This window comes from Phyllobates terribilis, unplaced genomic scaffold, assembly GCF_046119375.1.
Source record: "Phyllobates terribilis strain yellow unplaced genomic scaffold, ASM4611937v1 Scaffold_1__5_contigs__length_1240528914, whole genome shotgun sequence".
Classification (NCBI taxonomy): Eukaryota; Metazoa; Chordata; class Amphibia; order Anura; family Dendrobatidae; genus Phyllobates; species Phyllobates terribilis.
Genome location: NW_027362761.1, coordinates 109,911,186 through 109,928,022, shown reverse-complemented (window position 1 = coordinate 109,928,022; position 16,837 = coordinate 109,911,186).

The following is a 16,837-nucleotide window of genomic DNA, read 5'->3' as shown; positions in this document are numbered from 1 at the left end:
GACCTGAGGGCTGAAGGAAAGTAAGTATCACAGAGCAACAACCTTGCACGGGCACCTCCATATTGGAGGAGGTGCCTTTTATAGAGAAAGTCCTCTGACCATTGGCCGGAGACTTTTTAGGACGGCTCGCACAGCCCCTTTAAGAGGGGTGGAGCGCGCGCGCCCTAAGCACAGTGCCGGGGAAGCTGCGCGCACCAGCAGCAGCAGCGAGGCCGGTAGACGCCGGAGCAGGACCGCGGCGGTAAGGGGAACGGAGTTTCTGCCTGGCAGGGGGCAGAGACGCCGACGCTACACCCCCTAGTTAAATTCAGTACTCCCGGACTGAGGACACCTTTAGAATTAAACAATTGACAACAAGAACGATTCATATTACCAAAAATTTACAAAGTCTCAAAAAGGCAAAAATCACAAAACCCAACAAAAATTGGTAGCAGTCATTGCGGCACTTATTCTTTACGCCGCTATCAGGGAATTGTCTTTTTCCGGATACCTGAAGGTTGGTTGGTGGGTACCGCCTTAACCCACTTCGTGTATCATACCTGGGCTTGGCTTCAGGGCACTCTGTCGGTGGGCCTGGTTTTCGGCCACGCCTCCGGTTTATTTTCAAGGCCAACAATTAACTTTACTCAACATTGTTCTGACCACATCTAGTCCTGTGGTCCATTTGTCCATAAATATAATAACTATATACACTCACGATTGCTTAAAAGTTCTTACAGGAAGTCTCTGCAGGCTCTCATGCTTAACGGCTGCAATTATATACTATACACTATTATCTTATTACACCTTAGTCCCTATAATGGGCATGGAGCTGACCTCTGGTACTACAGGTCAATCTACACAGTACTGGTGGTTCTGTTGACCTTTCTTGCTCTGAGGTGTCTACTGCAGGTGTGGTAGGCTCAGTGTGGACTACAGTACAGTTAGTCTGATGTAGCACAGGTAGGCTTGGTAGTCTCTTACGACCTCTTTGACTCACCATGGGCGCGACAGATTCACCACTAGCAGGGGGTAGATTCACTCGTTCCACTGTGGTTGTGGCATCTGTTGTTGGGCCATCTGGTCTCCCAGCTGTTCTAGAGTCTCTATAGCTTCCGGTAAGGCTACTTGGGGAAAGTTCAGAACAGGTACCATGATTGCTTGGTTCACCTGTGTCCAAGACCGGGGAAATTCTCCAAGGATGGTTTGGACCGTCTCTTCCACCTTTTCTGTGTGCTGGGAGCTGTTTTGGTCCTCCTCCTGGTGTCCCAATTGATCAGGGCATATCTTTAGGTGGTCTCTTTAGACTGCTGCCGAAGTCTCTCCTCCATCTTTATTGATGAGGCATACTTTGGTGTTGTCGAAATTTGAAGGTAAGACGGTGTATGGCTCAACCTCCCGCTGAACGTCTAATTTGTGAACTCGTCTCTTCCTTTTGAGTACCTGTTCTCCAGGTGACAAGGGAACTGCAAGTGCGTGCTGATTATAAGTCCTTTCCTGCCTCTGTCTCGCCTGGGACAAACTTCTTTCTACACATTCTTGCACCTTGCGGTATTGTTGCTGCCGCTCCGTATCCCAGTCTGCATCTGGTAATGTCGCCTCAGGTGTTAAAACTCCCATGTATAAGTCAATGGGTAACTTGCCAGGTCTTGCCCTCATCAGGCAGGCGGGTGTACAGTTGGTGGAGTTCACCAGGATGTGGTTATATAGGCCTACCAAATCCGGTAACTTCTCTGGCCACAGGCAACGCTCTTCAAGGGGCCGCGTCTTCAACAGGTCTATCACTACCTGGTTCATTTTCTCGCATATCCCGTTGGTCTTGGGATGATATGGCGTTGTCCTTATTTTCTTGCAGCCGTACAAGTTACAGAATTCCTGAAACACTTCTGCTTCAGAGGCTGTGCCTTGGTCGGTAAGCACTCATTCAGGGTAACCATACGTGCGACAAAAGTGTTGTTGAAACGCTTTGGCTGTCGTCTTAGCCGTCTGATCCTTCACTGGCACTACTATCAGGAACTGGGAGTAGTGGTCTACCATGGTGAGAGCGTAGACATAGCCTGACTGACTTGGGAGTAGCTTCCCGTGGTCCAAGGCTACCAGTACAAGTGGTTGTCTGGTGACTATGGGCTGCAGGGGAGCCCTCTGGTTATCACGGTCTTTCGGTCTCAGGTTGCATGGACCACATTCTCGACACCATCTCTCGATTGCTTTCCTCATGCCAACCCAGTAGAATCGCTCATGTAGCAGGACTACCAACTTCTTCCACCCGAAGTGTCCTGCTCCATCATGGTACGCCTCTAAGACCATTGGCGCATCCCGCTTCGGGACTACCACCTGCCAGACCAGTTTGTGTGTCCGGGAGTTGACGTTTCTTCGACACAGCTTTACCTCGTAGATGAACAGCTTGCCCTTCTCCTTCCACAACTGTTGAGTCTCCTGTGGAGCATCTGGACCAGGGTGCGAGTCAGCTTGTGTCAGCAACTCCTTTACTAGGTGGACAGCTGGGTCACTATCCTGCTTCTCTGCCCATCCATGGTGGGGCAATGGGTTAAACGTGGCCTCTCTGTTGGCGGAGCACTTGTCCCTCACACAGTGGGAGCACTAGGTCACCCTGGAAAGCTGGTAGCTCTATCTCTTCCAGCCCTTCCGGGTCTTCTCCCCCATCTGGCAAGTTGGGCATCCAGGACAACGCATCAGCATTAGCGTTTTTATGCCCCGCTCGATACTTGATGGTAAACTCATAGTTGGACAGCCGGGCCATCCATCACTGCTCCAGCGCACCTAGCTTTGCCGTGTCAAGGTGGGTCAGTGGATTATTGTATGTGAAAATGGTAAACTTCACTGAAGCCAGGTAGTGCTTGAAGTGCTCCATTACAGCCCAGACTATGGCTAAAAACTTCAACTTGAAGGAACTATAGTTGTCGGGGTTCCTTTCCGTGGGACGGAGCTTCCTGCTGGCGTAGGCAATCACTCTCTCTCTGCCCTGCTGTACCTGGGACAGCACTGCTCCCAATCCCACGTTGCTGGCATCCGTATAGAGTATGAAGGGTTGGCCATAGTCGGGGTAGGCCAGGACTTGGTCTCCCGTAAGAGCCACCTTCAGTCGAGTGGAGGATTTGTCTTCTGTTTTACCCCATTTGAACGGAGGATTCAGGTTCTTGGCCTTCTTAGACTGACCCACTAAGAGGTCCTGCATGGGTGCCGCTATCTTGGTGAAACCCTTGATGAATCTCCTGTAGTAGCCTACCAGCCCGAGGAACTGCCGCACTTCCTTGATAGTGGAGGATCTTGGCCAGTCCTTGATCACGGTAACTTTTTCAGGGTCTGGTGCTACACCTTCGGTGCTTACCACATGGCCTAGGTACTGCACCTTGGGCTTCAACAGGTGGCACTTAGACGGCTTTACTTTCAGGCCATAACCGGATAAGGCCTCGAACACCTCGGTCAGGTGCTCCAGATGGTCTTCGTACGTCTTAGAGTAGACGATTACGTCGTCCAGGTACAGCAGAACGGTTTTGAAGTTTTTGTGTCCTAGGCAACACTCCATTAACCGCTGGAATGTTCCCCGGGCGTTGCAGAGCCCCAATGGCATGCAGTTGAACTCGCAGAGGCCCATTGGTGTCGTAAACGCGGTCTTCTCTCTGTCCGCCTCTGCCACGGGAACCTGCCAATACCCACTGGTGAGATCCAAAGTGGAGAAATAGTTAGCGGATCTCAGTGCAGCTAATGATTCCTCAATTCTGGGTAATGGGTAGGCGTCCTTATGTGTAATGCGGTTAATCTGCCTATAATCAACACACATCCTCATTGTACCATCTTTCTTTCTAACGAGGACTAATGGAGCTGCCCAGGGGCTACAACTATCTCTGATCACCCCAGCCTCTTTCATCTCCCGTAATATTCCCTTGGCACATTGATAGTGAGCTGGGGGTACAGGCCGGTACCTCTCTTTAATGGGCGGATGATCTCCTGTGGGGATATGATGTTGGACCCCTTTTACCTGCCCAAAGTCTAGTGGGTGTTTCCTAAAGACTCGCTCATATTCTTGGACCACCCGGTACACCCCATGCTTTTGGTGCAAAGGAGAAGAGTCTGTGCCCACTTGTAGCTTCTGACACCAATCCTCCATCTGCCCCTTGGGGCCATTGTCTTCCACCTGTTCGGACGGAGGCAAGGGTTCCACTGCCTTTATTGCATTGTTACTGACAGTGAACAGCTTAGCAAGGGTGGCATACCAGGGTAAATGGACCTCTTTCTCCCCACAATTCAGGATGCGTATCGGTACTTTCCCCTTGCGGACATCGACTACCCCCTGGCTGTCAAGATGGAGGGCCTACTATCAGAGTACACGGGTTCTACCAGGGCCTGATAATCTTGACCCCTGAGACCTATTGCTGCCCGACTCCATATTAACATTTCACTCCTAGGGGGTATTGCAATAGAGAATGGATCACTCACTCTGACACTGCCGACTTCACCACCAGACAGCTCTACCTGTTGTCTCTGCATCAGGGCTTTAATCTCCTTCTGCAGAACTCGCTGTTGACCAGAACTGGCAGTCTCCGCGACCTGTTGCAACAAAACAATAATTTCCACAAGACAATTCTCTATCACATTGGTGCCTAAGGTTATCATAGGGTGGCTTTCTCGGCGATAAATATCTACAATAATCAACCCTTGTGATGGCAATTCTACTCGGCCAACCTTTATGGTCACCTCTTTATACCCCACCTGAGGCAAGGGCTGACCATTGCTGGCAAAGATGTTAAAATGTTCATCTGGACTGCGGGTAATGTCTGAATCAGCCCAGTATCGTTTAAAAAGGATATATGGCATCGCTGTCACCTGGGAACCGGTGTCCAGTAACGCGTTCATCGGGATGCCATCAAGCACTACAGGTAGGAAAGGTCGTCCTCCCACGTACTTGTCTCGCCAGCTCTGTGGGTCTGGTCATCTTACTCCTGGGGGCTGACCCTCTGCCCCAGTGGTTGTTTGTTTAAATCGCAGAATCTTGCGATGTGCCCCGCAGATGGGCGGCAGATGCGTTGTCCGTTCTGGTCGCAGCGATAGCTGTCTCTCCCTCTGGTCGGTGGAATTCTTCTCTGCCATCGCCACGGGACGTCATCTGGACTGGAAGCCAGCTGGATCCTTTCCTTTGGAGACACTTGTATGGTTTTGGTTAGTGTGGCCACTCTTTTGGTCAGCTCCTGAACCTGAAGGCGTAGGTCTGCAGAGGGGTCATTATCTAGGGTCAGCGCATCAGCCTCCACAGGTGCCGGGGAAAAGGACGCCGCCTCCTGGTGTGATAGCTGGGCACAGGGGTGCAGTGCCACTTGGGGTTGATTCTCGCAGCACCCGGATAGCCCGGTCTTTAAATTGCGCAAAGTCTAGATCAGGGTTTTGCGGAGCCATAATGCACAGCTGTGTCCGGTGAGCGTTAGGAGCCCCTCAATAAACTGTTCGGTTAACAATCTTTCCTCATCTCGCACACTGTCGGGGTCTACCTGTTTAATGACCCACAGCGCCTTCTGCAGGTTTAGAGCATAGTCCCTGCACCCTTTGTTTGCACCCGTAGAACTTCATTTTAATCTCCGCTGCTGTGCGGGTGTCAAATGTATCCTTCAACCTGGCCAGGATTTGCTTAACAGTTCTTGTGTCTCTGCCCAGCCAGGACCGCACCTCCCTCTGAGCTGCACCGGTTAGCTGGCCTATAAGGATGCTGACTTTTTGCTCGTCAGACAGGGGGTACACTTTGAACAAACTGTGCAGTCTCTCCTCAAATTCGCTCAGGCATTAAAGTTGCTGCGGCCGCGCCGCAGCTGAATCCTCTTCTAGGTTTGGCATCTTCCTCCCCCCCTAGTGAACCTCAGCCAGGTCTTCGGTTTCTGCTGGCGTACCAGTATGCTGCTCTGCAGGCGAGAAGGATCGCTTAACCGGCGGTTCCGGATCGGGGCCTCCTGCTTCCCCTCGGCTGACGTCAAATGATTTGATTATACAGTTCAGCAAAGTCTATGGCACACAGTACCCGGTTATTCCAGGCTATGACAATCCTGTTAGTGACGCCAAGTTTACGCACCCCCTGGGGCCGTGGGGTACTCGGTAGCTGGGCCGGTCGTTTTCGGGGTAGTCATGGTGGCAGTGACCCGTTCCGTGGCCCTGGGCGGTCAAATTAAATAAAGAAAAGCGGGAATAAAGTTTTTTGGGGATAATGTTCGTGACGCCACCCGTGGTATGCGGCTAGGTGGGGCCGTCGATGTGGTGCAGATCCACTGGGACTGATGGTGATGCAGCAGAGTTGGTTCAGCTCTCCACAGGCAGAGCTAAGCTCCAGGGCAGTATATGGTGATTTGAAAAGGTAGATGTTGTCGGCAGGGACAGTGTAGTGCAGGGCTAATGATCAGACGACACAAGAAGGGCGGTTTCCTCTACCTTTAGTTGAGGTTTGATGGTGTATACCGGGGCACTGGTAACAGAAGGTGATGGAGATCCGGGTGGCCTAGAAGCAATTTGGGGGTCCACCTCGCCAGGTGGAGTTGTAGGCCTTCCGTCTGCGCTGTCCCCTTTGGCCCTGCTGCCTAAAGCTATGCTGCGGCCCTCTTTCCTGAGCAATCGTGTAATCCTCACCCGTATGGCAGGCAGCTCGAGCCTTTTTCAGGCATCGCTCCTTCATGGCGGCTCCGGGGTCTAGTATACTGCTGAGCCGCTGGGCATTTGGTGGGGCCAGGAGACCTGCAGTCTCCTGCCCTCCGGATTTATCTGCTGGGACTTCAGTACCCGAACAACCACGGACTCCGGTGTCCGGCTTTTCTCTGGGGCAAGCTTGGTCACAGCTCCCCTCCCCAGGTTCTCCCTCGTTGCTCTCCTGTCTCCAACTCCCTTTTTCTCACTCCACTGACTTTTCTAAACCCCGCCTCCAGGCTCTAATTTAAAGGGGGGTAGCTCCCCCTCCTGGTCTGGAGCCAGGAAAAGTGTTGAATGCTGGTGTTACCTGATCAGGGGACCCCTCCTTTCTTCTAGGCATGGCATCACCCCCTGTGAGGAAGGCAATGAAAATGTGGCAACCGGACTCCTGGGGTGCCACATAAGTTTATTAAGTTTATATGACTCAGAATGAGGCTGCAGAGGCTCATTCTGAATTCCCATAGCCTTACATTGAGAACATTCAAAAGGGGACCTCCACTCCACACTGCAACCACTACTGTGTGATTCAGCAGGTTACAAATGTGGTGACGTAGAGCCAGAGCAGACCTTGGAGGGGCTGATACCAGGAGAAACAGCGGCTGGTGAGTATATTATTACACTAACACTTACATACATGATAGCTAGCGCACAGGAAAATACAAAGAAGACATTGCAGTGGTCCTTTAAACTATATTTTTCTCTGAAACACCACTGCTGCAATCATGTAGCCAGGCTATTCATGCTGCCCACAGTTTGGGTAGTATGAATCAAGTGACCGATTCCCTCTGAATGGATTGTACAGGATTAGAAAACATGGCTGTTTTCCTCTACAAACAGCACAACACTTGTCCATAGGTTGTTTCTAATTTTGCAGCTCATCCATACTGAAAAGCACTGGGCTGAGCTATAATCCCACACATAACCCATGGTCAGGTGCATCACGGTTTTTGGAAGAAAGCAACCATGTTTTTTAATGCTGCACAATGCCTTTATATGACTAAAGGTACCATTTTGATATAAGTAATGAAAGGTCATCCAAGCTTAAATTTCAGCTATTCTTCCTAAACAGGACTTCTCAAACTATTTCTATTAGATCTAACCAGTCAGAACATACCAATGCAGTCAAAAATCTTTAACCCCAACCCCCATTGAATAATTGGGTTTATTCAATGGGGGGAGGGTTGAATTAAGTAGAGATTATCGTGGTTAGGTTTATTTAGTAGAGATTAAAAAATAATTCACAGGACACGTCAGTATTCCATGGAGCCCAAAAAGCTGCCTGTTTTGATTAGTAGGCTCAGTGAGGTGTCAACAATGATGTTGTGTTGGACCTAGAAATTAGAGGAGGTGATTGGGATTCCTTTAGATAGGAGGCGGTTCATAGTGCTCCTGTCCGTCTGTACTAAGTTCCTGAAAGTTTTTTCTCTCATCTCTATTAGGTCATGAATATCATATTTTTGGACAACTGTGAATAGAGAGAATATGAATATTTATGTACATACCACACCATACCATACAAATGATCTGACTATACCTTTTGCTATGTGAATAAGGCAGTACAGTAAGTACTGTACATCACTTAGATGTATAGGTATACTTACAGTGCTGGCCAAAAGTATTGGCACCCCTGCAATTCTGTCAGATAATACTCAGTTTCTTCCTGAAAATGATTGCAATCACAAATTCTTTGGTATTATTCTCTTCATTTAATTTGTCTTCAATAAAAAAACACAAAAAGAATTGTCCTAAAGCCAAATTGGATATAATTCCACACCAAACCTAAAAAAGGGGGTTGACAAAAGTATTGCCACCCTTTGAAAAATCATGTGATGCTTCTCTAATTCGTGTAATTAACAGCACCTGTAACTTACCTGTGGCCCATAACAGGTGTTGGCAATAACTAAATCACATTTGCAGCCAGTTAACATGGAGTAAAGTTGACTTAACCTCTGTCCTGTGTCCTTGTGTGTACCACATTGAGCATGGAGAAAACAAAGAAGACTAAAGAACTGTCTGAGGACTTGAGAAACCAAATTGTGAGGAAGCTTGAGCAATCTCAAGACTACAAGTCTATCTCCAAAGACCTGAATGTTCCTGTGTCTTCCGTGCGCAGTGTCATCAAGAAGTTTAAAGCCCATGGCACTGTGGCTAACCTCCCTAGATGTGGACGGAAAAGAAAAATTGACGAGAGATTTCAATGCAAGATTGTGCGGATGGTGGATAAAGAACCTCGACTAACATCCAAACAAGTTCAAGCTGCCCTGCAGTCCGAGGGTACAACAGTGTCAACCCATACTATCCGTCGACGTCTGAATGAAAAGGGACTGTATAGTAGGATACGCAGGAAGACCCCACTTCTTACCCCGAGACATAAAAAAGCCAGGCTGGAGTTTGCCAAAACTTACCTAAGAAAGCCTAAAACGTTTTGGAAGAATGTTCTCTGGTCAGATGAGACAAAAGTAGAGCTTTTTGGCAAAAAGCATCAACATAGAGTGTACAGGAAAAAAAAAGAGGCATTCAAAGAAAAGAACACGGTCCCTACAGTCAAACATGGCGGAGGTTCCCTGATGTTTTGGGGTTGCTTTGCTGCCTCTGGCACTGGACTGCTTGACCGTGTGCATGGCATTATGAAGTCTGAAGACTACCAACAAATTTTGCAGCATAATGTAGGGCCCAGTGTGAGAAAGCTGGGTCTCCCTCAGAGGTCATGGGACTTCCAGCAGGACAATGACCCAAAACACACTTCCAAAAGCACTATAAAATGGTTTGAGAGAAAGCACTGGAGACTTCTAAGGTGGCCAGCAATGAGTCCAGACCTAAATCCCATAGAACACCTGTGGAGAGATCTCAAAATGGCAGTTTGGAGAAGGCACCCTTCAAATATCAGGGATCTGGAGCAGTTTGCCAAAGAAGAATGGTCTACAATTCCAGCAGAGCTTTGTAAGAAACTCATTGATGGTTACAGGAAGCGGTTGTTCGCAGTTATTGTGGCTAAAGGTTGTGCAACCAAGTATTAGGCTGAGGGTGCCAATACTTTTGTCCGGCCCTTTTTTGGAGTTTTGTGTGAAATGATCAATGATTTGATTTTTGCTTCATTCTCTTTTGTGTTTTTTCCTTGAAAGCAAATTAAATGAAGAGAATAATACCAAAGAATTTGTGATTGCAATCATTTTCAGGAAGAAACTGAGTATTATCTGACAGAATTGCAGGGGTGCCAATACTTTTGGCCAGCACTGTATACTTCAGAGATATATTAAAAACAATGTTTGAAAATAGAATGGAATTTTGAAGAAGAAAATTCAATTTTTCATAATGTACCTACTATTTGCTTTGTTTAATTTAATTAAATGGGTTTCTCTCTTTAAATCTAAACCTTCCTATACTATGAATCTACCTTATTTTTACTGTGGGAATTGATTATCAGACATCCCAGTATAAGCCTAAATTTGTAAGTAAAGGATTAGAATTTTGTATACATTGTTAATCCTCTTTGTAAAATCCTGTGTTTGCCACAGCTCAGTAATGGCCAGCAAATATTCCATCAATTACAATGTCATTTAGCTTTCAGTAGAGATTGTTCATTATTGCAAAGAGCATACACAAGCAAAGCATTGGCGTGCAAAATCAATAAATATAGTTTTAGAATAAACTTAACTAAAAAATGTATATTACAAAAAATCGATATTCTGTTAAAAATGAAAGGAGAAAAATATTTTGTAGAGATATTAAAGCTATTCAACAAATTCAGCGCATAAAAAGTCTAGGTTGCTCTAACCTAAGGAGTTTGGTTTTCTTTATACATGATGTAATTTTAAATAAATTAAAAATTAAGAATGCTGTAGAGCAGTGTTGATTGACCCAATTGTGCTTGGAATGTATAAGGCTGGGTTCACATGAACGTATGCAAAATCGTCCATTTTATGTTCAGGAAAAACTGACGTTTTTGATTCCGTATAGTGTTGCACATGTTTGTTTTTCTAATCTGTATTGTATACATATGTTCAATCGATACATCCATGTGCATCCATATGTCAGTTTTTTACATCACTGTGCCATCTGTAAGTCAGTCTTTTACATCCGTATGCCTTCAAATGTCATCACAGATTAATTTACATGAAGTATTTGATCCTTTCATGTAATTAAAGGCTTTGTACAAAGTTGTAAAATCTATCATAGAATCTTAGAAAATTTGAAGGGGTTTTCTGGGACTAATTTATAGTAGATAACTCCTTTAATGGTTGCTGGTGGTAGTAGCAGTACTTCCAGTAGTCTAGCACACTACAACAATAACTTTTCAGAAATTATATCTACATGATATAAGTTAATAATTTTGTACAAACACTTTTCAACATTCAAAAGCAGGATAAAAAAAATCATGAAAATGTTTAGCCCCTTCCCCCTTCCCAACGTACCCAGTATGTCATGGAAGAGAATGACTTGGCAACCTTGGACGTACTGTGTACGTCATGGAGATTGTGCGCACGTGATTGCCGACTGGTATTCAGCTAACATCATAGGGGGTTAAACCGCTCGTGGCAGTTTAACCCCTAAATGCTGCAATCGATATTGATCACAGCATTTAGCAGGCAAGGAGAGGGAGGGAGCTCCCTCTCCAGTCCAGTCGGCACCCCGCGACATCATTGTGGGGGCCCGATCGTTATCATGTTGACCCAAGGTCGTCATGACAAGATTCGGATCACTAGGCTATGGAAAGCCCCTTAGACTATGCACAGAGCATGGTCTAAAGGGCTTGTGTCAGTGTAGCATAGACAGTTATAAACCATTGCAATGGTCGTGCATTGCAATGGTTTATAACAGTAATCAGGCACATGAAAGTGAAAATCCCATAAAGGGACTAAGTAAAAAAGTAAATAAAAGTGAAAAAATTGTGAAAATATTTAAAAAAGAAATCACAAAATAGTAATAAAAAAATATATACAGGGGGCGTGGCCTGGCTATGGAGAAGTGAGGACGTGCAGCCGTTCAGCTCCTGCCTGGGAGATGTCTGCAGACCCATTTTAAAAACGCTATTTGCCCCCAAATGTCATCTAAGAAGCGTACCAGCTTCGGCCCAACAAATAGATGTCCTTCAGTGGTGCCAGCGACGGGAATCTCCCGGTATTTGAGAAGTTCTGTGGGCCCCACACCGGAGCTTGCGATATCCAAGATGGCGAAGGCCCATGCAGCTGGGCGCACACTGGAGGAAAGGAACAAGAAGGAGGCCCCTGAAGATGCACTTACCTCTCCTGTGTCGGCTCCAGAGCCCGCGCGTCCAGCGCAGCAAGACGAGGAAGTTTGAGTAAACCGAGGAGCTGCGGTGGGCATGGGAGCCATGGGGATGGTGGAAAACTGCCTCACTGGAAAGAAGATGGTGGATGAAGGACCCACATTATCCACATCAGGGAGCATGAGTTGTATAAATAACATTGTCGGGACTCACATGATACAGGCCTCTAAAGATAACATCCAGGGGCAGAAGGGGACATCTCATACTTCTTATTCACATGCAGTGAGTAGTTCTTTGCCCATACTGAGAGACTTGTCTTATGACATATCCGATCATTCAGGGGGCCTGACATGTGGGGATTCAGCACAGGCATACAATGTATGGGAAGATCTTAAGGCTCAAATCAGTGCTATTCCCAAAAAAGAAGATATGGAGATCTATATTTCCAGGCTTGAAACCTCTTACAGAGCTGAGACTGCTGCCATTAGAGGGGAATTACAGCAGCTTTCTGAGAGGGTGGCTAGTAATGAAGGTCACACAGAGGCCAGATTGCATGTACAAGAACAGACAATTGCATCTCACTCTCATCAACTGGAGTACTTGGCTGACCTGGTGGACGATATAGAAAACAGAGGGAGACGCAATAATATCAGGATTAGAGGTCTTCCAGAGTCGGAAGAGCAAAATAAGTTAGAGGAATCTTTACATTGTATATTTAACTTTATATTAAATCTACCACATGACTCTGACATAGAATTTGACAGGGCTCATAGGTCCTTAGGACCCAAATCTACTGATATAAATAGACCAAGAGATGTCATATGTCGGATACACAGATATAAAGTGAAGGAGAACATTATTGCAAAAGCCCGCACATTGGAACCCATCATCTTTAATGAACACGTTATCCAGGTTATGCACGATCTACCCTGGTGTACACTTCAGAAGAGAAGTGCCCTGAAACCTTTACTAGAGATCCTGAGACAACATAAAATCCTCTATTCCTGGGGCTTTCCTTTTAGACTCCAAGTGAGACAATCTGTAACTTTACATGTTTTACGATGTCTGGGGGACTTGCCAACGTTTACTAATAGACTGGGAATTCCTTCAGTCCAGGTGCCCTCATAAGAATGGCCGGGCCTACCTAGAGGCCTAGGAATGGTTGACATACCTCACCCCCAGAGAAGAAGGAATCACAACGATGGCATGCAAAATGGGGTTCGCAATATGGAGAAAATAGGCCCTCCACCCCCAGATTGACTGGCTTCACTCCATCTATTTATGTATCTTTCTTTCTGCTATCCTACTCTTTGTTGTAGGATTACTTGATTAACATAGGAAAATGGTGGTTCTCTAAAAAAGGGAAAAAGAAAGGTTTTAAAAAGGCTTCCATGCAATTAATGTTTAGCAGTTTGGGAATTCTATATTAGTTGAAATCAAGATAAACATATAGATTCACTTATACAACCCTTGGTAAAAATTATGGAATCACCGGGCTCGGAGGATGTTCATTCAGTTGTTTAATGTTGTAGAATAAAAGCAGATCACAGACATGGCACAAAACAAGAAAATCACATTGATTAAATTAGATAAATTTATTTGCATTTTACAGTGAGAAATAAGTATTTGATCCCCTACAAACCATTATGAGTTCTGCCTCCTACAGACGCTCCTAATCAACTCGTTAGCTGCATTAAAGACAGCTGACTTACATGGTCACCTGTATAAAAGACTCCTGTCCACAGACTCAATTAAGCAGTCAGACTCTAACCTCTACAACATGGGCAAAACCAAAGAGCTTTCTAAGGATGTCAGGACAAGATCATAGACCTGCACAAATCTGGAATGGGCTACAAAACCATAAGTAAGACGCTGGGTGAGAAGGAGACAACTGTTGGTGCAATAGTAAGAAAATGGAAGAAATACAAATTGACTGTCAATCAACATCAATCTTGGGCACTATGCAAAATCTCACCTTGATCATGAGGAAGGTGAGGGATCAGCCTAAAACTACACGGGTGGAACTTGTTAATGATCTCAAGGCAGCTGGGACCACAGTCACCAAGAAAACCATTGGTAACACACTACGCCTTAAAGGTTTAAAATCCTGCAGTGCCCGCAAGGTGCCCCTGCTCAAGAAAGAACATGTGCAGGCCCGTCTGAAGTTTGCCAATGAACACCTGGATGATTCTGTGAGTTATTGGGAGAAGGTGCTATGGTCAGATGAGACAAAAATTGAACTCTTTGGCATTAACTCAACTCGCCGTATTTGGAGGAAGAGAAATGCTGCCTATGACCCAAAGAACTCCGTCCCCACTTTCAAGCATGGAGGTGGAAACATTATGTTTTGGGGGTGTTTCTCTGTTAAGGGCACAGCACTACTTCACCGCATCAATGGGAGAATGGATGGAGCCATGTACCGTAAAATCCTGAGTGACAACCTCCTTTCCTCCGCCAGGACATTAAAAATGGGTCATGGCTGGGTCTTCCAGCAAGACAATGACCCAAAACATACAGCCAAGGCAACAAAGGAGTGGTTCAAAAAGAAGCACATTAAGGTCATGGAGTGGCCTAGCCAGTCTCCTGACCTTAATCCCATAGAAAACTTATGGAGGGAGTTGAAGCTCTGAGTTGCCAAGCGACAGCCTCAAAATCTTAATGATTTAGAGATGATCTGCAAAGAGGAGTGGACCAAAATTCCTCCTGACATGTGCGCAACCCTCATCATCAACTACAAAAGACATCTGACTTCTGTGCTTGCCAACAGGGGTTCAAATAATTATTTCCTTCACTGTATATCCCAGGACAAGGGAAGGAAAAGGTACCATATTTTAGGAGAAACATATCATACACATTAGGTACATTACCCTCTCATGTCTCAATAGAAAGGACTCAATACAAAGATGTAAAGTCCAAAAAGTAATTTTTGTTATTCCTATTACTTCCAAATGAATTGAAGAAGGCTTCTATTGCCTGATATAGCTAAAAAAACACCTCACCAGAGGCAAACGACACATGGGTAAAAAAAAGGGTTAAAAAATAGAGGCCTTGGTCTTGTGATGCTACGTGCCCGGACTCTTATGAGTGAAACGTGCATTCCACATACATGCTCCAGAACACGGGCACACAGAAAGTGATGCTATGTGTCCTGGCGTTAACCTGCAGCTATATAGGACATGCAGGGCGTCCTACTACAGAGGTATTTCTTTTTCCCCACGCTGAGAGTGACTGCTATTTGACCCCCAGCCCTGTATTGGGGCTTACCTTATTTCCCCTGATGAGCCTACGAAAAGCGTCGGGAATGAAGTTGTTGGGGCATGTTTCTTGATTCCAAAGTGTGGTGTTATTGATGGGGTAATGTGTGCGTGTTTTTTGGAATCCCCCCCCCCCAAGATATAAAGTCCGAAAAGTAATTTTTGTTATTCCTACTACTTCCAAATGAATTGAAGGAGGATTCTATTGCCTGATATAGCTAAAAAAACACCTCACCAGAGGCAAACAACACATGGGTAAAAAAAAGGGTTAAAAAATAGACGTCTTGGTATATTCATAAATAAAGAGGTATGCAAAATTTTAATGTATTATTGTATATAGATTACCCCAATAATTAAGCGGCATGATGAACTTGTTAGAGGTATACCGCATGAGCTGGAGGAGACCATCGGAGTTAAGGCTGAAGGTGAAGATATAGGTAAAAAAGAAGTGAGGGAGTGCCTAGTTATCTCTATTCACTACAAAGATGGTGTCCTACCTAGCAGCGGAGGTTGGCACCCTAGGGAGAAAAAGAGAATGGCGCCCCCTCTCCTCGGCGGCAGTCCCTAAGGTACCTAGAGGGCCCTCTGCTAAAGGAAGCAGCTGAAAGAAAGGGTCTCATTAAGACCTGAAGGAGATTGTGTCCTGAGTCGATATATCCATCTTGTTTCTCGTTGTAGAACTAGTTGGTCCCAGTTCCGTCCCCTCCTTGGTGTATTGACTTTATCAATGCCTATAAAGGAAAGCAAGGAGACATCCCCATTGTGGTTAATGTTCATGTGCCTGGCTAGAGGGGTGTCTCTCTTGTTTGCAATGTCACATAAGTGTTCCCCAATTTTTCTCCTGAGTTCACGGGTAGTTTTGCCTATATATTCAAGGCCACATGGACATGTGGCCTTATAGATGACTCCTTTAGTGCGGCAGTTGATAAAGGGGATGATCTTATAGATTCAACCTGTGAACATTTTTCCGGTGGTCATGACCAGACATGCCACACAACCACTGCACCTATGGCAGCCACTGATATTGGTTGATAGCCATGTGGTTTTGTTTGGGGGGACAAAGTGGCTATGGACTAACCAATCCCCAATGGATTGTCCCTTTTTGAAGGTGATAAGGGGACGTGAGCCAACCATATACCCGATGTCTCCATTTATTTGTAAAACCTGCCAATGTTTTTTCAGAATGGAACGTATCTGTTCCGCACCATTATCATAGGTAGTGATATAGCGGAAAGGGGTCTCGTCTCCCTACAAAGGTTTTGGTGTTAGAAGCTGGTTTCTATTTATAGTTTTAGAGTCTTTGTACGCTAACCGTGGAATTCCATCTGGATATCCTCTATCCTGGAATCGTCTGCATAAGTCCCTTGATTGGACCTCAAAAGCTGTGTCAGAGGAGCAATTTCTTCGGACCCTAATGTATTGACCCTTTGGTATTCCCTCTTTTAAGGGTGTGGGATGATGACTATCCCAATGTAGAAGAGCATTCGAGGATGTGGCTTCCTATACATTTTGTCTGAAAGTATCCTTCAGGTGACTTATGGATTAAGATGTTAAGGAAAGGAAGTTCAGTCCTATGGCATTATGATGTAAAAGTCAGACCTAAATTGTTGTCATTCGGACTTGTCACAAAATTGCCAAAACTGGCCGAATCGCCCCTCTAGATGACAAGAATGTCATCGATATAGCGTGACCACAT